Source organism: Clarias gariepinus, chromosome 10, assembly GCF_024256425.1.
Source record: "Clarias gariepinus isolate MV-2021 ecotype Netherlands chromosome 10, CGAR_prim_01v2, whole genome shotgun sequence".
NCBI classification, from domain to species: domain Eukaryota; kingdom Metazoa; phylum Chordata; class Actinopteri; order Siluriformes; family Clariidae; genus Clarias; species Clarias gariepinus.
In genome coordinates, this window is record NC_071109.1 from 12,638,556 (window position 1) to 12,661,577 (window position 23,022).

The 23,022-nt window shown below is 35.8% G+C and overlaps 1 pseudogene; it reads right to left on the reverse strand.

The window, feature by feature from the left end:
* Positions 1–18,977: 18,977 nt before the first annotated feature.
* LOC128532149 (cis-aconitate decarboxylase-like) lies at positions 18,978–22,930 on the reverse strand (annotated as a pseudogene).
* Between the last annotated feature and the right edge of the window lie 92 nt (positions 22,931–23,022).

Consider the following 23,022-nt stretch of genomic DNA (forward strand, 5'->3'; position numbering starts at 1 on the left):
ACACAGTACTGACCCACACATATGGTTTTTACACACACACTGGACATTCTGGACATTTGTTTACACAATTGGCCACTGCACAACTACACTTCGTGGTCATCAAATCAAATCAAATCACACCAATCACTCCATCACAAGTCACTTTAAATAAATCACTTGAAGCATATTTGTATATTTTTATTTTATTCTTCCCTAGTTAAACTTACCCTTTATTTTAATTTCCATATTTATTTCCTATTCCTGTTCATATTCTTTTATTCTTAGGTCACAAGCAGTTGTCTAAGCATTTCACTGCATATCGTACTGTGTATGACTGTGTATGTGACAAATAAAATTTGAATTTGAATTTGAATTTAAATTTGAGCTCGGAATATGACCCAGGACTACCACCATAAGCTGAACAAAGGTATGAGGGCGACTCCCAGCATCAGTTTTGCTCAGTCTGCGGTCGCGGATTGTGCACATGATAAAATAACTTTGTTCAAAGTGGACTGCCGTCCAAGCCTTTGCCGAGAAGTATCATCCGAACAAAACTGTGTAGAATAGAATGCTACACTTTATGAACAATAACAATTGTAAAACGCAAATAAAATAATTATTATGGAAGGGGACTTTCCTTCCAAACACTAATCTCATCCCTACCCATTTTTTCTTCCATCCCTTTACATCCCTAAGAAAGGTGCGGGACCAATATATGTACATTACATGTAAAAATCAAGTGTTCACTCTCTCCTGTACAGTTTATATTTATATTTAGTGTTGTAATATTTTTGTATAATTAAGGCTTTTTCATACTTTGTTTTATATTTTGTGATATAAACAAAACAAATAAAAAATTAAACATAGTTTATAGTGATGGAGAACAGATTAATTCTATTTACATATATTCCTATGAACAAAGACTGAACCACTGTACGACCAAATTAGGTTACGAACAAAACTTAGGAATGAATTACATTTGTGAACTGAGGTTCCACTGTATTTAAAAAGAAGCAGCCAATTATAAAGTTTACAATGTGGAACACTGTTCTTTTTTTTTTTTTTTTTACAAGGCTGCCTTTTCAAAAATATCAAGTGAATTGATATATATATATATATATATATATATATATATACTTGTTTTATTAACCTCGCTAACATCTTTTTTTACAGAAACACCTCTTATTCCCTAGACATTGAATTTTGTGTGCGACAGTTTAAAATCAGGAAATTTTATCTGTTGAACTAATATACACTTCAGTGAGGCAGCACACACCTGCCACCTGTTAATACTTATCTCTTATTTTGTTACAGTTTACTGTAATGTCTTTTTAATCATTACTTTGTTTGTAACAGTCCAAATAACTGCAGACCATTATGAACATGCTTATATTTCACCAGGTCTTTTATTGTGCTACACGCATACCTTACTAATTTCTCCCTAATGTAACCTCATACAAAAATATACACTCCCTGGGCTTGTTGCTCAGGTTTGCTGTTCTCTGGCAGAGCAGAGGTCTTGTTTACAGCTGGAAAGTGTGGATTTGAATAAGAATTTGTGGCATTTAAAAGCATTTTCTGTGGGGTAATCCAGATGGAGAATCAACACACACATACACACACATTAAAACAATTGTTTTTTTAAACCTGCCAAACCTCTAGTTTCACCCCTAAAATCATGCAGACTGTATGTAATCTGTAACAGTTTGGGGATTCCGGTCGCATGAAACTCATTGTTGAAACACCCTCCATGTAAATAACAAATAAAGCATTTAAAAAAAGACAACTATAGTAAAACCTACAGAGGATTCCATTTACGTTTTATAACAAACCATAATGACATTTGTTTTACAACATTTATTTAATTTTTATTTTGTTAAATAAACACACACACACACACACACACACACAACATACTGTATAGTTGAACATTGTTTAACACTTGTTAAATTCTTTGTAATTCTTTCAATCATGTTCTTTTATGTGTGTTGCTTTTGTGTAATGAGTAATGTGTAATTCCTATAACCTATGTTTTACACCCCTATAGTATGTAACACAAATTAACAACAATAAAAATAAACAACAAATAACAAGCAAATAAAATTTATATACAAAAATTTAATACAATAAACTTCTATAAAATGTGTTTAAAATGCTTTCTCTTATTATATGTTTTAAAATTATATTCTTATATTATAAACATTTTATATATGATAAGAAATGACAAGTTAGGGAATTTTATCTCATCATCTGACTTGAGAGTTCACAGTGTCATCTTACATTACCACACCTTGGTTTTTAATTAACTGATACCTCAATTTTGTATGTTTTTCCTGATAATATCCAGTACGTGTGATTATACAGAAGAAATGTCTGGCATTATGAATGTAATATACTGACCTAAAACTTCAGTTTTTATAGAAAATGTGTGCATGATGCATTGGTGTAGTGGTTAGCACTGTCGCCTTGCACCTCCAGGGTCTGGGTTCAATTCCTGGCCAGGGTCGAATCCATTCTCTGTGTGCATGGAGTTTGCATGTTCTCCCTGTGCTTGGTGGGTTTCCTTCCACAGTTCAAAGATATGCAAGTTAGGCGAATTGCCGTTCCCCCAAAAAATTGCCCGTAGTGTATGTGTGTGCCCTGCGATAGATTGGCACCCTGTCCAGGATGTACCCTGCTTCATGTACTAAGTCTCGTGGGATAGGCTCCTATCCCTTAATACAGGATGATGTGGTAAAGAAGATGAGTGAGTGAGTTAGTGTGCATGATAAATTACTTGGGAGTATGGATCTTCTTGTTAGAATTATTTATCCATGAAAAAAAAAAAAATACTTATTGGTTAATTGGATGCCAAACATAAACATACATAAAAAAGACAACAGCTAAATTATCACGGATTCTATTCACTATGAATAATGATACTTGTGTCACAAATGTTTCCAGTCCCATGCCACATGTTATTTTTGTTTAGGGCTTTTTTTGGGTTGCACAAGGTTTATACACATAGCCCATGACTGAAAGTGGAGAAAGTACAGGGTGGGCCCTTTATATGGATACACCTTAACAAAATGAGAATGGTTGTTGATATTAACTTCCTGTTTGTGGCACATTAGTATATGTGAGGGGGAAAACTTTTCAAGATGGGTGGTGACCATGGTGGCCATTTTGAAGTCGGTTATTTTGAAACCAACTTTTGTTTTTTCAATAGAAAGAGGGTCATGTGACACATCAAACTTATTGGGAATTTCACAAGAAAAACAATATTGTGCTTGGTTTTAACAAAACGTAATTCTTTCATGAGTTATTTATTTACTATACTATTTAAGTTTCTGACCACTTATAAAATGTGTTATAAATGTGTTATAAAATGTGTTCAATGTGCTGCCCACTGTGTTGGATTGTCAATGCAACCCTCTTCTCCCACTCTTCACACACTAATAGCAACACCGCAGGAGAAATGCTAGCACATTGAACACATTTTATAACACATTTATAGCCACTTGAATAGGTTTTCCATGGAACTGAGACTGAACATCAGCTATAAGACTTGTAAGACTTGTTTGTGTGGTTTCAAAGAAACAGGTATTGTGTGTTTTATTGTATTTTAATATTGGTAAATTGTAAATATCAAGTACACATACACACATGCACGAACACACACACACACACACACACACACACACACACGCACACACACACACCTTTATGTTACACTTTCTGATATTTGCACTATACACAGTATTTACTCACATTCTCCTTAAAGTTAACAATACTTCATTATTACATACAAAATAATTTTTATTTTAGCATTGTCTCCAAAACCTAACAATTTATTTTGTCAGAAAATCTTATAAATCGATTTACCAAAAACACACTGCAAACGCATGCATTTTGAATTATGATAGATAATATTAATGGATGTATTTATGATAATTCATACAGTGAAACTCTGGAATGCAGAGAATAGTTCAAGATGTAACTTCTGCCTGGGGCTTGACTGAGCCGCAGCGATAGCCTAAATCAGCATAACAGAAGATGTTAATAAAACTTGTAAAACAAGGTTATCCCTGGGAAGGGATGTCCAGCTTGGGTTTCCCATGAAACTGGTACTGAAGATCAGCTAGTGGACTTGTAAGACTTTTACAAGAAAATTATAGGTAAGAAAATTTACAAAATTTTGTATGATTTTCATACAAAATTACAAAATAATCACATGTTCTTGAAAATTATTAGGATAAACATACAAAATTGAGGTATCAGTTAATTAAATGCCAAGGTATGGTAATGTGAGATGACACTATGAACTCTCAAGTCTGATAATGAGATAAAATTCCCCAACTTGTTATTTCTATATAAAATATTTCATATATAAAATGTTTACTAAAGCAGCCATCGAATATATAATAAAGGAAAGCATTTTAAACACATTTTATAGAAGTTTATTGTACTGAATTAATTTTTTTTTATTTGTTTGATACTTTTTTTTATGTTAATTTGTGTTACATACTATAGGGGTGTAAAACAAGGTTATCCCTGAGAAGGGATGTCCAGCTTGCGTTTCCCATGGAAGTGGGACTGAAGATTAGCTAGTAGATTTGTAAGACTTGTTTGTGTGGTTTCATAAAAGAAGGTATTGTATGTTCTAATTCAAATATATAATTTATATTGTAAATTAATATTGTTAAATGTTTGACAATAACATTTCTGGGTGGACTAAAACGCCTATTACAAATATATGTTCACACATTTAATTTTGGCATTTTATGCTGAATCCCATTTCTAACACAGCCCTTACATTTTTATCTGGGCTTGGGACCAGCACTAAAGGTCCTGCAATCCTAGTGGTTGGTTCTTTGAATCTCTTATATCAAAATAAACCAATCAATCTTTTTTGAGTCATTTAGTTAATTTCATTTTTTTTGATCAGAAATAAAATAAAATGTTACATTTTCAATAAACAGACCCCCAATACATCTAAATAAACACATTTTGGCTCTAGTTGAATCAACAGGGAATCAATCTAGTTGACTCAACAGGGAACCCATCCTCATTTGGGTGAAACAGAAGGCAGTAAATGATCTGGATTTATACAGTGTGTCGGGTGGGAGGCAGTTCAGCTATATTAGCTGATGTTAATTGATGTTAATATGGAGTCCAGGTAGTTATTGAAGACCCAGGTAGACTTGTAAGAAGTTCCAGTCCTGAACTATCGAACTGTCAAGTCCCCAGAGAAACAGTTGCCAACACAAGTCAAGGCCAGAACCATTTTCTAGGTAGGGAGAATCATCCCCAGACACCAGATGCATCCTAGAGAGACACACGGGGCATCCATGTGACGAGATCTTCAGCCAGAAGCGGGGCACCAGGATGTGTCAGACAGGTCCGGAGGGCAGAGGGAGTCTGGATCACTGGCAGCTCGGGAATGTGTAGCTCGACAGAGAGAGAGAGTGAAAGGGGGAGACAGGAGGAGAGAGGAAAGAGAAAGAGGGGGGAAAGAGAAGAAGAGGAGAGATGGCAGTTAGGTATGGTCACATCCATACTGTATGTGAGCATTATCTAAACTGTTGCCACACATTTGTAAAAAGCAAAATATGTTTTGTTATGAGATCTAGGGTCTTTGTTTTACAGTTCCACTGGAACCAAATTGCCCCCATAACTAAACACCTTATTCCTGTGAAATTATTAGAATAAGACAGGAGGTTTGGTGGCTTAAAGGTTAGAACTATTGCCCTGCACTTCCAGGGCCCAGTTTCGATTCCTGCCTCGGGTCTGTGTGTGTGTAGAGTATGCATGTTCTCCCCTTGCTTGGTGGGTTTCCCTCAGGTGAACAAAAGCAGTATAGATAATGAGTAAATGAATAAGTGAGAATAAAACAATTTTAATAACTCAATTTTGACAAAAAGTCAGAAAGAATCGTATAATTCGAAGGGGATGCATTGCATAACTTGGCATGGGTAATGTAGCAGAATTAAATTAACAAAACGTCATTAAAAACGTTAAATTTAAAACATGTCTGGAATGATTTAACGGGACATGATAAAAAGTAAAAGCTTCTCTGACTAAGGAAGGTAGTGTAATACCAAAATAAACTCTTGCAATACCTCTCTCAGAGAGAGAGAGAGAGAGAGACCGATGAGAGCCCCCAAATTGTTACATTTATGACTGGATCTGGATACACACAAATCATAGGAACTATTATCCTATGAGGAATGAGGAAGTACAATAAGAAGGTATTTTATAGACATTTAACAAAGAACAAAGGGAGGAGTAAAAGATGGAGTCATGGGAAAGTTCACATGTCAGAATGTCGGAAAAACCTACCATATGAGTTTTATTGCACAATGTTTTCGTCCCTAAACTGTAATTGTTATTTCCCATTAGCTTACACCTACATAGGTTGTAAAATTATTAAAATTTCTTTCAAACTTTGTTTTTGTGATCAAGAAAATAATATTTCCAAAATTATTTAGTATTTATATAAACTGTCGTGTGTGAATTTTCTTATGTCATAACAGGACCAAAATTATAATACGAAAACATATTTACTTTTAAATTGCCGCAAAACAGTTTAAATGTGATTAGTTTTCCTTAGTTTAACGCTTATGCTGCAAATTGCTTTCACATATTGAAATCCAAATGTAGTCACCCATCATGATTTTTTGTATGAACATTGGCACGGTGGTGTAATAGTTAGCACTGTTGCCTTGCACCTCCATGGTCTGGGTTTGATTCCAGTTTGCATGTTTCCCCCGTGCTTGGTGGGTTTCCTCTGTGTACTCTGGTGTTCTCCCACCATCCAAATATATGCAGGTTAATTGGTGTTCCCAAATTGCCTGTAGTGGGTGTATGTTTGTGCGTGCCCTGCATGGCACCCTGTCCAGGGTGTACCCTGCCTTGTGCCCTAAGCCTAAATAAATAAATACCGATAAAGCGGTATAGAAGATGAGTAAGTGAGTACATATTTCCTAAAGCATCAGGTGAATCAAAACTATATCACTTTTTTCATCTGATAGGATTTAGCAATTTACTACACAGTACCTCTGGCGACCACCAAATGGAAAACACTAATTCTTAAAGTTCACATATAATACTTAATACTTAAAAAATTTGAATAAGTCTTAGAGAGCTTCAAAATGTGTATGTTAATTTTCCAGCTTTATTTCAAGTCTTATTTCAAGTCATACATTCAAATATGCATGATTTTTTTTCAGCTTCTCTCTCCTTTTCCAAGCAATTAGCTGCTAACTGCTAACAGATAATCTAGCTCTTCTTAAGAGCTAAAGAAGTCTAAGAAATTAAGAGACATGAAGGCTAACTGCAGAAAAAGTACAAAAGAGGCTAGGTTAACTGGTACCAGTTATCAGTTACTCACCAGCCTAGCCTTATTTCATGTAGCTTCTAAACATGGCACTATATAACGGCAGAGCTGGATGGATTTGAGCAGAGCTAGGCTAAGCATCCAGGCGAAGGAGGGCCTCTTGGTATATGAGGTCACAACAGGGGGAAAATTGTATCTGCTTGTTTCTAGCCCTGAACAATACAAAAATGGACAAAGGACAAACAGCAGGGAATGTTTTTTTTTTCACAATTCGTGTAGACCCAATGTCTAAACATGCCTGTGAAAAGTGATTTTTGCACACTAGGTCTCATTTAAAGCCCAGAATGTCTACTTTTCATATAAGCCATTATCCACTGACATGTGAAGCATCATCACAAATAAGTTCAATCCTGAAGACAGGAACCTCCAAAACAGGTGGAAATTCTATTTCTTTTGCCTTGGTGAAAAAAAAAAAATTTAAAATGCTCTTTTTTTATACAGCTTTGTAAAAAAGCAAATTAAACCACTCATCTTCTCATACATACATTTACTCACTCGCTCAATTGTTCACTGACTTTATCTTTATCAGGGTCATGCTGGATTCTCTCCAGGAAACACTGGAAAGTGAAAGTGTAGACTTTTTTGACATTTAAAGTATAGACATTTTAAGAAATTTTTAAGTTTTATCTAATTAACTGTCACAGTTTTTCTATCTGTAATGTCCAAACATGATGTGTCATACCTTAAAATAGCATGTTATGCAGGATCTTCACCTAGATAGAGCCTTAGGTAGCAGTGTCACACAATTAAGGCCATGTCACACAAAATGATACAGTAAAAGCACATCTGGCTTTTTTACAGTATACAGTGTACAGTTCCATGACATATTTGTCAACAATTAAACTGTTTAAATTAGTCTATATTACATATAATTTAGTTTCATTGTATTTGGGTGGTTTCTTTATTGTCTATACGGGTACAATATAGAATAAGATATTTACAGGCTTTTATTAACATGCTTAAAGCTCTAGATATAGAGGTCAGCTCTATAATCAATTTTCTTCCTCATTGTTGGTGTTTTGGCTAAGGTCTACTGATCTCAACAAGTCAGATTGACCTGAATCTGTTTTAAAGTCTGTGTGAGTAACTGGGCTGTCTCTTTGAGGACCTGTTTCAAAGCCATCATTCAAATGGCCATGCTTATATCTTCTATATTTGTCCTACGACAGAGAGTAGTATGTTAAATAAATTGTCCAGGCATAAATAAATTTTACCTCAGACTTGGGAATAAGACTGACTCTAAAAAAGCCAATTTGGCCTCTCTCAATCTAAAGAACAGGGAAACCTTGCATCTTGTCTTATCTGTACTTGTACAAAGGATCCTAATTTGTTTTAGTATGTGCTTAAATTTGAATGTTAAGCAACCAACCTCTAGGAATAATCAGGCTGATTGATGATGGCCAAGACACCTCTTTTAGGTCCCAGAGGAGTGGATTGATTTGTTGTTTGACTGGTTCCAATTGTTTAATGGACGAGGCCCTTCTAACAGTAGCTTCATTTTCAACATCTCTTTACAATGGTACCTGGGAGTAATTGGGATATATTAGGCAGCAAGGGAAACTTTGTTTTCCAGAAGTTTATATGTTGGAAGCAGAAAAAAATGGACAAGCATAAGGATTTGAGTGACTTTGACGAGGGCCAAATTGTGATGGCTAGAGGACTGGGTCAGAGCAACTCCAAAACTGCAGCTCTTGTGGGATGTTCCTGGTCTGAGATTTGAAGAGAAACACAGATTTCTACTCCTCAGTCTTATATGAGTGTGGTTACATTTAAGGTACACCTAAACCACCTGTAGCACGTTGATAACCCATACATCAGTGGCCTCTTAAGTCTCCTCTATCAGGGACAGAAATATTGCAGAATACTAGAAGTACCACACGGTGGAAGCATTGTACAAATAACGCGCTTCCAGTTCAATTTGAGATATAGTAGCACTTTCATAAATAGCATTTGTTTCATAGCATTAAGCAATTTCTAACAAAACAAGATAAATTATACATGTTTCTTTGCTAAAAACATTAATTTTTCAACACATTGTATTATAGTGTTTATTGTGAATATAATGTATTGGTCAGCATTAGTCTTAGTCTTGTTGTTGGCAAAGAGTTTGAGCCAAAGGCCAATAATGCCAGGCTCAGGAGATCTTTGTCTCATCACAAAGACCCCGCTGGAAACAATTGCTGCCCATCTGAAGGTGTGTCAACTTTAGAACAATCTAGTCTTTCAGATTGTTGAAAAACCCTAATGTTGAATTCACTTTTTATAAATAATTTGCATAAGTATTGTTTTTATTCATGCAGAAATGTGGTGTGAGGATTAAGGAAGGGCCAGTTGAGAGTACAGGAGTGGTGGGCCCCATCAATTCCCTGTACTTCAGAGACCCTGACCACAAGTTTATAACTACATTAACTAAGACTTAATGTCTAAATTGTGGAAGGGACTGTTACTTTCTTAACAGTAATACCTCGACCAAAATGATTGTGAAACTTGTAAAACTTGTGAAAATGGTAAAGTAACAAAACAGCAAATGCAAAAAATTAAAAATTAAGTTGTGGTTGAGAAATTATGCTCTGGTAGTATAAATACAATTTATCAATTTATCAAGTGTATGATCCATGACATTTTAAATCATTACTCATGCCAGACAATTAACATAAAAAAGAGGAACATTGAATATAAGTATGTTGCTAAATATATCATATGTATGATATCTATAATATATAAGTATCTTAATATACTAATTTACCAATATTTTGAATTAGCTATGATGAAAAGTTACTTTTGGGTTAACAGGGGGCTTTGGCCAAACCTTACATGCTTTTACTGTGTTATCATGCTTTTTATTCTAATCCTTCATTTTACTTTTACACCTAGAAACTTTTTAACTTTTTAATTAACTTATCTTTAGAGTTTATGAATCCACCAAAAATAGAGCTTAATGCGTTTTAATACATGTAATAACTTGTGTTACTTCTCTTCCTGATAACATCAATTATGGTAACTTCAATGATAATTTTGTGAAAAGTCATAACTATTTAGAATGGCTTCCTTATGTAAGACCACATGGTTTTCCATTATGCCAAAATGAATTATTATTAGATGTAATCTGTTTTTATGGCCAACCGTTGACAGGTAAAATTATGAAATGAGTAACACCAATAATGGACATAAAAGCTCACTCACTTACTTACTAACTTTATATGGTCTATAGTGTTTAACTCATTTCATAAGATATTGGTGTTATTGTAAATCAGATCAACCATGAAGAGAAATATCTCTAGATGAAATGTGTATAGTCTCACTTTCATGTATGGTTATAGTGACAAGACTCCTTGGCCTTTCTAAAAAAATAATAATAATAAAATAAATAAAATAAAAAATTGATATTAATATTAAATAAATATTTTTGAACATTAAAGTAATAAAATGTATTTTATATACACATTTTTGTATACACATACTATACATACATATATACATATAGATGTATATATGTGTATAAGATGTGTCCATTTTTCAAACAACTATGTTTGTAAAATAAGCTCTGCAGCTCGTTTTAGAGACCAGGCTTTTTTACTATATGCATTAACAATGCAATTACCATGCAATAGCCCAGTGCTTGTGGGTGCTTGCAAATGTGGCCAATCACTATTGTTACCCAATGTTTGATAAAACTTAATAAGAATGATATTGGGAAGGCTTCTTCTCATGTCTGTCTCATTCCCTATTGACCTCTATTGTTGTTATTGTTATATACTCTATTGTTAGAGTATAGAAAAAATAGCTCTAATTTGAAATTCAGATCAGATACCTGATTATTTGAAATGATAATTTGTCAGAATTCACAATGGATTTCACAACCAATTTAATTTGTAAGTAAGTTTCGAGCAAACAGTTTTTTTCTCTTATCTTAGTCCGGAAAAGCCTGAGTAAGGAATGAATGAAAGATTTGAAAACTATTTTAACCTAAAGGGGGAGCTGTTTGCTTCTGAAGTGCCGTCAATGACTAACTACATTACTCACTCCCTCACTCACTCTATGGGCAATTTGGGAACCTAAACTACATTAAATAATGATTAATGATCGTGGTTAGGCACCATATTAAAAATAATTTGTGTGCGTTTATACAACATATTCTACTCCAACAACCAGGACTTTCAAAGCCTTAAGGAAGTTCTGCAATTATTTAATTTTTCCATTTCTATTTCAAATAACGCAATAAGACATCACGTCTATAGACAAGTCACTGCTACACATGCAGGGAAAACAAATGAAGAAAATAATTTAAATAAATAAATACATTTTTAATAAAGGTTATCTGTAGGAAATATGAGACACGTTTTAAACAGGAAGAAAGTTAAATTTAAAACGTAAATAAGTGGTTACAATGGTAATTTATTTGGTCTAAATAACTGCTCCTAATTATACTTAATACATCTACAGTATGCCAGTAACAGATACGAACCTGTTTAGGGATTTAATGGTAATGTGTTAAAAAGGATATTTTCATCACTAAGGGGCGCCGTGGAAAACCCCGATGTCTTAAGTAACAGTCTTACAGTCACGTTTGCGTGTGTGAGACGCTCCAGGTTCTATGCTTTGGCTTTGTGGTATGCATTTAAACAGACAGTGAGAGTTCGGGAAGTTTATCCAGTCTGGCAAGTCCCATGGCGTGGTCTTACTGTATGTCTCACATTGTCATGCAGATGTCTTCTTCAAACACACCCCAGTGCCCATGCAGAGTTACATCCTGTACTGTGCTCATGTGCACAAGTGAGAGAACAGCAAACACAGAACAGTTTCTCAAGGCTGTGCCATGTTAAGAATGTTGGTTTCTTGTGTCCCGAGGCAGAGAATGATAGAAGAATGTCTACATTCCAAAACCTGCAATATTAATTCTTATAATTGCTAGCTGTAAATGTAGCTGTATAAGGGGGCACAAATAAAAGGGATACAAATAAACATTAGTTATTTTTTACTTGTTAATGTAAACGTTTCACTAAATGTTAGTCATATTTGGCACATTTAGCCATGGCGTTATAGTTGTAGTTTTTGTTTTTGCTATTTATTCCCTTTTTTGCAACCACATATAATATCTCTGATTATTATAACAAGGGCCCTAGGATTACTAAGTGTTGGTACTGCTTCTTTATTAATCTTTATTAAATTCCTGTATTTTAATTTCTAAACAAGTAATACTAGAGACTGTGCTTGTAATGTGCTTTATTATTTCCACCTACTTGGTTATCAGATATGAACCTTATTTTTGTTTTATTAAACCTAAGTGCTATTTTACAGAACACAATTAAACATAACAAAATACTTAATTGTAACTTTTTTACTTCCTTCCTGATCTTATATGTTAATTATCACAAGGAACAAGGAACTGATGTATTTTTAGTGGTAAGTGATGTAATAAGTTGATGTATAATGTGTGTGTGAAAACTGCATAATGAATAGACCTATTTAGTCAAGTGTTACCTTTAAGTAACCATTAGCACTTGATAGCACTTGAGCATGGCTTACAATATCTCTGATTATTATAACAAGGGCCCTAGGATTACTAAGTGTTGGTACTGTTTCTTTATTAATCTTTACTAAATTCATGTATTCTAGTTTCTAAACAAGTTATTCTGGAGACTTTGCTTGTAATGTGCTTTATTATTTCCACCTACTTGGTTATCGGATATGAACCTTATCTTTGTTTTATATTGAGGAATTAGCTCCTAGTTTTGCTAGGAGCAAATTCACCTTTTCACATTTTAAATAAAACAAAACTCTCTAGTGAAAAAAACATTTCAAATTGATTAAACCTAAGTGTTATTTTTACAGAACACAATTAAACATAAAAAAAGATTTAATTTTAAGTTTTTTACTTACTTCCTTATCTAATATGTGAGTTATCACAAGGAACAAGGATCTAATGTGTTTTTAGTAGTCAATGATGTGGTAAGTTGATGTTTAATGTGTGTGTGAAAACTGCGTAATGAATAGACCTATTTAGTCAAGTGTCCTTTAACTAAAGATTTGCACTTGATAGCGCTTGAGCATGGCTTTGGAAATTGCTTTTCTATTAAGGAATGAAACACAATATGACATGCAACAATGCAGGACAGGATGGTGTGTTGTAATCCAATACGAAGAAGAAAGCTATTATCTTATTTTTATTCATTCATAATACACTGAATACATTCAACAGTATGGAATATCTGTGAGATAACTTATCAGTTATAACTTATATTACCACAGCTCCCGGAAGCACTGACACCCAAGACTTCCAGATGTTTATAAATATTTATACATATTTTTATCATAAACCCTAGACGAGCTGTTCTCATAATGAAATGTTATGTTACTTTAGTAACAATAATGCATTAAAACCAGTACATTAATATGAACATGTGACGTTAAAACAGCCAGCACTGTTGTCAGAGTAGTATTAATTTCTGATCAGTTATATTTGAGAATACAATAATGCTTTGAATTATTAAAAACACTACAGAATATGCCCACTTAATGTCTAGCCAATTATTATGTATTTTCAACCTAATAGACTGCCTGGCCAAAAAAAGTCACTACTTACAGTGCATCCGGAAATTATTCACAGCGCATCACTTTTCATTTTTTTATGTGACAGCCTTATTATAATATTGATTAAATTGATTTTTTTTCATCAAAATTCTACACTTAACACCTCATAACGACATGAAAAAAGTTCACTTGAGATTTTTGCAAATTTATAAAATAATAATAATAATTGAGAAAGCACATGTACATTAGTATTTACAGCCCTTGCCATGAAGCTCAAAATTGAGTTTAGACACAACATGTTTTCCCTGATCTATATCAGGCACACACCTGTCTATATAAGGTGCCACAGTTGACAGTTCATGTCAGAGCACAAACCAAGCATGAAGTGAAAGGAACTGTTTGTAGACCTCCGAGACAGGATTGTCTCGAGGCACTTCATGCAAATCTTTGGGAGGTTTACAGAAAATTTTCTGCTGCTTTGAAGGTCCCAATGAGCACAGAGGCCTCCATCATCCATAAGTGGAAGAAGTTCAAAACCACCAGGACTCTTCCTAGCGATCAGGGTGAGAAGGGCCTCAGTCAGAGAGGTGACCAAGAACCCAAATGGTCACTCTGTCAGAGCTTCAGAGGTCCTCTGTGGAGAGAGGAGAACCTTCCAGAAAGACAACTATCTCTACAGCAATCCACCAATCAGGCCTATATTGTAGAGTGGCCAGAGGATCTCATCAGACCTGAGAATTTAGTTTTGCATGGTCTGAGAGCCCTTCAGGTGCCTTTTGGCAAACTCCAGATTTAAACAGATTTACACAAAAGTATCCATTCTTTATTGATCTTTAAAAGAAGGAAGTTCCTGTTTAAAATGTTTCAACATTTAACAATAACTAATCCCTTATGTAATGATGAATTCTGTCTTTTCTTAATGAAAATAAAGAGTAAATTGCATTACTATTGTAAAAAAATCCCCCTGTCAAATGATGATAGTTATTATTATTATTATGATTATTATTATTATTATTATTATTATTATTATTATTATGTTCTTCAGAAATAAAACTATATATAAACATTTAAAGTTTATATTAAATATATATGCACACACACATAGAGGCGGCATGGTTGCTTAGTGTGCATGTTCTCGAGCTTGGTGGGTTTTCTCTTGGTACTCTGGCTTCCTCCCACAGTCCGAACACATGCAGACATAATTAGCATTTCCAAACTGTCCGTAGTGTCTAAATGAACATGCAAGTGTATGTATATGTATGTGCTCTGCAATAGATTGGCAATCTTCTGGGATAGGCTCCATGCCCACAAGTCTAATTCCCACAAATGCTATACTAGACATAAATTTTAGTCACACAATACTAACTACTACTAACTTCTTTTTTGAGGTGCTAAAGCACCTCCCTATAGGGAAGGATTCGTTCCCTAAAAGCAACCCTGATGAAGAAATCAAGACAGCAATACATTTGTGGCTTACAGCTCAGCCTATTTTTGGATTGCACAACCACTGGAGGTACAATCCAGTGTCCTTTTGTGCCAGTCCCAAGTCTGGATAATTGCAGAGGGTTGTGTCAGGAAGGGCATCCGACGTAAATCATTTGCCAAATCAATGATGCGAATCTCAAATATTATTCCCATACCGGATCGGTCGTGGCCCGGGTTAACAACGACCGCCACTTGTGTTGTTGACCTACAGGGTGCCAGTGGAAATTGGGCTACTGTTGGTCGAATGAGAGTAGGAAGGTGTGTCCGAAAGCAGAAAGACAAGAGAAAAGGCAAGAGTTTAGGAGTGATAGTAGGGACTTTGAATGTTGGGACTATGACAGGGAAGGCAAGAGAGTTAGTTGATATGATGCAGGTGAGAAGGGCATTAAAGAGGATGAAGAGTGGAAAGGCTGTTGGTCCTGATGACATACCTGTGGAGGTATGGAAGTGCTTAGGAGAGGTGGCAGTAGAGTTTCTGACTAGTTTGTTTAACAAGATCTTGAAGGGTGAGAGGATCCCAAAGGAATAGAGGAGAAGTGTATTGGTGCTGATTTTTAAGAACAAGGTAGATGTGCAAAGCTGTGACAATTATAGAGGTATAAAGCTAATGAGCCAGACAATGAAGCTGTGGGAAAGAGTAGTGGAAGCTAGGTTAAGGGTAGAGGTGAGCATTTGTACAGTAAGCAGCAATATGATTTTATGCCTAGAAAGAGTACATCAGATGCAGTTTGCTTTGAGGATGCTGGCAGAGAAGTACAGAGAAGGTAAAGAGTTGCATTGTGTCTTTGTAAATTTAGAGAAAGCGTATGACAGGTTGCCGAGAGTGGAGCTGTGGTATTGTATGAGAAGGTCTGAAGTGGCAGAGAGTGGTGCAGGACATGTATGAGAGCTATAAGACAATGGTGAGATGTGCTGTAGGTGTGACAAAAGAGTTCAAAGTGGAGGTGGGTCTGCATTAAGGATCGGCTCTAAGCCCCTTTTTGTTTGCTCTGGTGATGGACAGGATGACAGATGAGGTATGACAGGGGTCTCCATGGTCTATGATGTTTGCAGATGACATTGTGCTTTGTAGCGAGAGCAGGGAACAGGTGGAGGAAATTTTGAAAAGGTGGAGGTATGCTCTTGTGGAAGAATGAAGGTTAGCCGCAGCAAGACGGAATACATGTGTGTAAATAAGAGGGACCCAAGAGGAACGGTGAGGCTTCAGGGAGCAAAGGTAAAGAAAGTGCAGGATTTTAAGTACTTAGGATCAACGGTCCAGAGCAACGGAGAGTGTTCAAAGGAGGTGAAGAGGCGGGTACAGGCAGGTTGGAATGGGTGGAGAAAAGTGTCAGGTGTGTTGTGCGATAAAAGAGTATCAGCGAGAATGAAAGGAAAGGTGTACAGGACAGTGGTGAGACCAGCGATGCTCTATGGCTTATAGACAGTGGCGCTGAAGAAAAGATAGGAGGCAGAGCTAGAAGTAGCAGAGCTGAAGATGTTGAGGTTCTCCTTGGGAGTGACAAGGATGGATAGGATCAAGAATGAGTTCATCAGAGGGACAACCCATGTTAGATGTTTTAGAGATAAAGTCAGAGAGGCCAGATTGAGGTGGTTTGGACATGTTCAGAGGAGAGATTGTGAATATATCGGTAGAAGGATGCTGAGGTTGGAACTGCCAGGCAGGAGGTCTAGACGAAGACCAAAGAGGAGATTTATGGATGCAGTGAGAGAGGACATGAAGTTAGTTGGTGTGAGAGAAGAGGATGCAGAGGATAGGGTTAGATGGAGGCAGATGATTTGCTGTGGCGACCCCTGAAAGGGAACAGCTGAAAGACAAAGAAGAAGAAGAAGAAGATGTCCCTAATTTATGATGCAGATTAAACTAACAGGCAAATACCTAAGGACTGTCAATGTTTGATCAAATTCTGTCATGCCAGTTTTGCATGATGCTGTGACAAAACAACTTTACAGACATACAGATATACAGACATACAAACAGATTTTTTTCTGAGACTGGTTTCGGTAGAGTTATTATTGAAAGAGCAAGTTTATCAGTCTAAATGTGCACGGTATAAAGAAACATCCAAACACCCCAACTTCAGCTGACACATCTCAAGCTGTCTACTATTAGCAAGCTAGCTAACACAAGCTGGCAATATAGGCACAATTCCACACAATAAAAGAACACAGCAGCGTCAACTGCATCACTCTCATCCAGCATAATTAAGACCAAAGTGCCTAAAGTACAGAAAAAAAACATGTAAAACATTCCTTATCTACAGTCTAGCACACTCCCAAAAAAGAGCTGAGAATAAAAATTACACACATCGTAAAATACAAAAACCAAAGACAAATAAAGTCTCATGTGATTTGCCTTTATGCAAATTTTCATTTTAACTGTATTAAGTAGAGGAAACACCCTTCATCTAATAAAGTTAAAATATTTCTTAATAAAAGTTTTTTTTAAAATAAACAATCTGTAAATTCGTATCTGTAAATTAATAAGTCTATTTCTAAGTATAAGCATTATAAGAACATACAAGAAATCTGTTTGATTAACTCAATAGACACCTCTTCAGTACCCTATTTTTAAAAATACTATATATATATATTTTTTTTTTACTAATGTTTGCCAATCATATTGTATGTAATTGTCAGGTTTGGACCATTCAATGTACAGTATAAGCTTTAACATCTTAACATTATTTTGGAAAGTACATATTATTATTATTTATTATTTAATAATAAACATAAAACATTTAAATCTAACCAGACAAATGTTCAACAAAAGATGTGTAAATGTTATGCCTCTGAAGATCATTGTCTCTATTTGTTTAGCTGTTCTAACATTGAGATACTTGATGGGTATGTAATACTGTGTGTGTGTGTGTGTGTGTGTGTGTGTGTGTGTGTGTGTGTGTGTGTGTGTGTGTCAGTGTGTGTATAGGAAACTCCTTAAAAATAGCTAACACTAAATAACTGTAGCCTTTTATAAAAAAAAAAAAAATTAAGCTCAGAGGTAATTTTTAGGTGGAGCACTGTGTTTAGTTAGCTGCCTTAATAATTATGTCAGTGTGTGTGTCAGAGAGGCGTCACCTCCCCCAATTGCTACAAACAAATCATAGGGCAACACTGAACCGAACATTAAGGAGGCAAGGAAGAAGTTATTTTTTGCATTTTAATGTTTTTTTTCCAAAACATGACTTCTCTCTCCAAGCCCCTAAAAGTGGCACACATCTATTAACTTCCTAAACTGCATCAATGAGACACATTTCTTTCTTTCATCTTTCGTCACTGCTCTATCCTCAAAATCTAAAGGAAAACATGTGTAAGATTCTAATAAGGAACAAATATGACTTTTAAAAGCAAATTGGTTACACATGAAGTACGGCTAGAACAATGTATATGTACTTGTGCACATGCCAGAATCAGCCCATTAAAAATATTTTATTAGTAAAGGTAGGAGTTAGGGAGTATACAATAATAGTTGATTTTTTTAATGTTTGTTTTTAATGTTTAGATTTTTATAAAAATATTATATTATCTTATTTATTTTGAACACATACAACATATTATAATATCATAGCAATTAAATTGACAAAAAGCAAAAGGTGGATTTAAATAATTTATTTTATTTATACTTATGTATTCATATTGCACACAAATTAAATATTCCAACAGCAAAGTTTTTTTTCAAGTTACAGTTATATAAATATAGTTATCTACAACTAAGTTCACTTTGTAATAAATTATCTATGTCTTAGAGCTACATTTTTCTCTTTCTGTCAAAGAAACAGCTGCAGTCTGCTACAACAAATTAAAGAAAATATAATAATTCTCCAAATAACCCTTATTCTCACAAATATTTGGCTTCTAAGTAACTGTCCTTCAGTAAAAAAAATAAAGCAGTTGCTTGAGACTAACATAAACAAGCTGTTTACTGCAGCTGAGCTAGCAGTGGTTCGCAGTTAGACAGAAACTCCAACCCCTCCACAGCTTCTATAAGGCCATTCACTTTCTCTGGTGGCAGCACTACACTTGCATTATTGCGGAACTTTTTCTGCAGGCTCTCATCACTCAGTGGCTTCCTCCAATGGCCATAGAAGGTGTCACAATGACCTTGTAACACAATTCCATTCACTAAAGTGACCTGCACTTCACCATACATTCGGTCAAAGTTGGCTGGATTGTCCTGGGGGTGCTCTACACGGACGCGGGAGAGCAGGGCATGAAGCTCTGGCCTCAGTAGTGCTTCAGGCTGGAAGGACTGCACTGTTACCTGGCCATCGAGCAGAGTGGTGCAAGCATTGAACTGGAAGGAGTGACGTGCCTGGTGCTCTGACTCTGGGAAGGGCCGATTTATATACTTTGAATGTGGCACCCGTAGTAGGATTTCCTGCACTGAGTTTGGGGAGATGACTCCATCAGAAAGATGCAGCAAAGCCTTGTGTACATGGGCAGCAGCATCAGCAACCCAGTGCATGCCCAAGTGTGCTGGAAATCGCTTAAAGGCAATATCTTGTGTCTCCAAAAGGAATGTGTGCTCTGCCTCTTCGGGCAACACCATCGGCCTTGGGCTATAGTCTTCATAAAATGCACTAAAACCAGCTACCCCAGGAACTCCATCCAGGACCAGGGGGCTTGCCTCCAGCCCACGTGAGGCTAGCAGGGCAGCTTCAAGGCCCAAACGAGAGGCATTACCAATGTGCAGAGGCTTGGACTGAGTGGCAGCATTGGCCATTGGAGCCCCTGCTAATGAGGCAGCAATGGCCAAGGCATGGCTGCACTGAGAATGGTTGAGGGAAAGGAGCCGGGCACAGGCAGCAGCACTTCCCAGTGTCCCCACGACACTAGGGGGATGGAACCTTGAAAAAAAAAGATATATATGAAAAGCATGCCTTTCAGTGCATTTATTTAAAAAAATCCTGAAAAGTGGGGTACAATTACAAAATCATAGGCTTCAAGTGGGACATATACAGGTCATATATAAAGAACCTAAAACATACTGTATAAAAAGTTACATAGCTTAGAATTATGATTAACGGCAAGGTTAGCATTCCTTTCTCTAGAGTTTATTTGTATAACATTCGACCACATTCACTTTGTTCCTTTGAATTTATAAAAATTTTAAAAATCACCATGGTTCTCTGAAGACTTTTTATTATAATTTTATTCCTAGGAGCTATTTACCACAGATGTCCACAACTATTACTGAAACGGTGTTTCTATTTAAAAAACATTTAGGGGAAATGACAAATTATTAGTCATTTCACTCTAGGAGCAAAAACATCAGTACTGGGGAAATACAGAGAATCTAAACAGAAGCAGTATGTGTGTACACCTGCTTGAGTAAGGTCATCATAACCTCCTGTAAATCTAAAAGATGCAACCACTCCCATCCCTGTGGAGATTATCCATTTTGTTTACCACAGTGGTACTTCTGTTTAAGCTGTCCTAAAAATATTACTACTTATTTTGAGACTATATTGGAACACCAAGGTATCCAGTTAAAATGGTTGCTGACCCTTGTTTTACGGTTATGTATGTATAGAGAATAAATTCTCACCTTTTGGGAATGTTGTGAGCTTCATTGGAAAATCTCATCAGGCGTCCTTGGATCTCAATGCCAATGTTGAAGGCCATTAGGAGGTCCAGACCACTTGGCCTGATATTTTTGGGAAACATGTCACAAATGGCAAGGAGAGCAGGAAGCACTGCCCCAGAGGGATGAGTTGCAGGGTGCCAAGTATCATCAAAATCCATAGAATGAACCTGAGACAGTACAGTACACAATTTGTTTGATCATTGTCATTACATTATCATTATCATTTGATCAGCTGTCTCCTACATGCATAGTTATGACAAGTCCTTTATAAATCTCAAGATGTAGCACTTAGCTGTCTATGCTAGTTTAACAATATAACATGAATGGATTACCACTTGACCACAGGAAAATATGAAATAGGATTAATAACAGTTTCAAACCCAAAATGGGTGTAAATGGAGAGAAATTCTTGTAGAAACACTGATGTTTTTTTAGTCCCTAATTTTAAATCTCAGGTGAACTTTTAATGTTTGTTTTCCACTTTTAGTCTTTTTATCTGAGTAAGTTAATTTGCTAAAATAAAAATGACATTAAACACTGTAATTCATTATTCCTCAGGCCACAAATATTTGTTTTCTAAGAAAAGGAAACTGACACACTGGAAAAGACAGTTTTTGTCTGTAAGATGTAAAATGTATTTATGCCCCATTTATGAAAAGGAATACTCACTGCTACTCCATTGACTAAGGCAGCTAGGGTTGGGGAAAGCTTGGTTCCACTGCGCCCATAAACAAAGCTGATGTCATCGGGAGCGTACATGTGCTTTGAGAGAAAAAAAGGAGAGATTGGTCACTTGACTGCTTGCTGTTACACATAATGAGCTCTGCCAAAACAGCCTGTGGAAAGGCTTTATGTAAGCATTGGATACAGGGTTTGCTCCTGTACAAAAGGGGGTTTAGGATTGAAAGAAAGAGAAAAACTTAAGAGTCTAGACAAAACACAAATAAAGCCAAACGGCTTTATTAAAAATGGGGGTGAAGTATATTCTATAAATACAGTATTAAATTGTTCAAGGGTCAACATTTGGTGTTGTTTGCTGATAAGAGGATTGTTAACAGGTTGTTCTGTTTAGAAATGCTGTACTTTACAGTCGTTTGTACTCAATCATACATTTATTGTTAACATGTTGCTGTTGTGTGCCATTACCTGGCAATGCTGAAGTGCAAGTTCAAACACTTCAGTGGTGCTACCCAGAAGTCCTACACCAATGCTGTCCAGCACCATGCGTTTGCTTCTCTGCAGTACGACTGGTGACAGATGACTTGGCTGCACTCTCTGGATAAATCGGCCAAAGCTGCTGGTTACAGTCTCCTTGGGGTTGGGCTGGTCCATGACTTAAAACACAGGAGGAAGAATGAAATGAATGAGATATTTCTGCTGTCACTGCTAAATATGTTTTGGTACACCAGGTTACTTTAAATCTTTGTCCAACTTGACCAATATAAGAGTGTGTGTATTGAGTAGTAGAGTTAGCTCACCATCAAGTGCAGGCTTATGGAGTCCTCTGATTGTAGATAGGGTGGACACTTGTCTGAGTGATCTCTAGATATTGCAAAAATCAGTATCATAGAATGTATTTTCGTATTAACATAATATATTTAAGACCTATGTCATGTTCTATTATTTACCAAGCCTGAGTTAGTAATTATTTATTCTAAATAAACCATCTAAATTGATTTTACTAGATTATAGAAACAGATAAGGCATTCTTATCACATAAAAACAGTAACGAAACAAAGAAAGCTTAACAGATACTTTTTCACAGCAACATTGTCCTTCATTAATATTAAAATATTTAAGAAAACATATTTACCTGTATTGTGGGAAGCATATTGTATCTCTGTATGGTTGAGGATATTTGTGTGGATGTCAAACTGAAGGAGCCTAGGTTTTCCTTTGTCTCTGCACACAATGTCTTTGTAGCTGATGTTCTTGCTTCTCAGGTGAGTCCTCATGTGCTCTTTATATAGCACGAAACACTCAACAATTGCAAGGCTGGAACTTCCAAAACCTTTCGCAACAGGGGTGGGATATTAAGTGATTTAGGTAGAAACTTATTGTC